Below are 1,758 nucleotides of genomic sequence, written 5' to 3'. Positions count from 1 at the left end.
TATATATAAAGTCATGTTGTTCCAAGAGTTTCTAAAACTCGGCAGTTCCGTTGATGAAGAAGTTTGCGTTTTGGTTTTGGATGCACGCACAACTCCAGAATCTCCCTGTGGATGAGCGGTAAGTTTAATACAAGGCGATTTTTAAAAACCCCAAAAAAACAACCTAAACAACTTTTTTTGTAAATATTTTCCTCCACATCTAAGATTTGTGTTTTAAATTTGAACGTAACATTTTGGAGTTAAAAGGAATTTGTCTGACATTCATTTTAAATAAATCCACAGAATAGTGTTGCTCTACATAGCGCGTAAAAAACCCCAATCCATTTTCAGCGATGTCCCCATTTTTGTAGCGTGACGCACTAGTTCACATTAGGCCTACCACTAAAGATCCCAACGATTGCGCCATATTGCAAACTACAGTACAAGACTAAGGCTGCAAACGCACTGGCTTCACGTTCCCCACGTTTTCAACTCTCCATTTTGGGGAGGGAAAGTTTGAGCTGATTACACAAACGTCCTGACTTCACATTCCTTTCTCCCTCGTGATTTAAAAAACAACAACAACAGTCAACAATGAAACTTAAATTCTACTTTCCACTCCAACTTCTTTAGCAATGTCTACCCACTGCTTGTTGACGTAATGTCTGAGTGAGGAATTGTCTGGTGATTTATCCAAAAGTGCAGGTCTCTTCTACACCGCTGTAATTAGTGCTTCTTCCATCTTGTCTGCTCAAGTTCTGAATCAAGACAGTGTCTCATACTAGATCTATACAGAGCCTACAAAAAGAACGAAGAGAACAACCCAAAGAGTCAAAACATATTTTTGTAGGACGAGGCCAGCGTGTTTACAATTATTTTTAAATTGTCTATTTTTTCGAAAAAAACATCTCGCACACCAGAAGGTAATTAAGTAATGTTCATGGCAGAATCCAAATCTGAAGTTAAAAATACAATTTAGTGCAATTTTGATTAAAAAGAATTTCAGCTTTCTACATCCTGACAGTGGTATTTTTAGAATTTCCACCCCTTGACCGAAGAATGACGATTTGTAGAGAGCAATTTTACTGTAGCGGTAAAATCAAAATGGTGAAGGGCGGATCGTGAAAGTGTGGGGATTGTGATGTGAAGTCAGTGCCACGCCGGGTATAGGTCAAAGAAGGCTTCCGTCACATCTGTAAGTTGGGTGACGGTAACAACGTGGCAACGTGGGGGGACGTGAAGCCAGAGCGTTTGCAGCCTCAGTCACAGAATTCTACCTGTGGCCTCAGTCTAACAACAGGCTAACAGAATTTTGCCGATAGTTTTTCTCAAGCTTCCTTTGCCTGTTGAGATCATGGTTAAGATTTGTAGAGAGCAGAGAGTTTTTTCTATTGAACATTTCCTCACCCCGACTCGTTTCGTAAGTTTCGCACAATTAAAAGGCCTTCTTTGATGTCCAGGGCGAAAGTGGTCCATCTTTTAGGACCTGTAGAGAATCAGAACTGAACATTCCAAGACAAAGTGATCTTTTCATGTCAAACACAAACAGTTTGCATCCCTTAAAAATTATATATGTTCCAAATCACAACATTGTAGTACAAATTTTGTGCGAGATATTCAGAAAAAGTTTGTTAAGTTTGTTTTGGTCACCCGATAAAAGTGAGTAAGTGTAAAATCTCAGCGTAGACGAGCGGGGAGTTTAAAGAATGAGTATATGCGTAATGTCAGCAAGCTGTTAATATATATAAATTTATATATATAATATATATATGTATATAA

This window comes from Aplysia californica, unplaced genomic scaffold (genome assembly GCF_000002075.1).
Source record: "Aplysia californica isolate F4 #8 unplaced genomic scaffold, AplCal3.0 scaffold00145, whole genome shotgun sequence".
Taxonomy (NCBI): domain Eukaryota; kingdom Metazoa; phylum Mollusca; class Gastropoda; order Aplysiida; family Aplysiidae; genus Aplysia; species Aplysia californica.
This window is presented reverse-complemented; position numbering follows the sequence as displayed.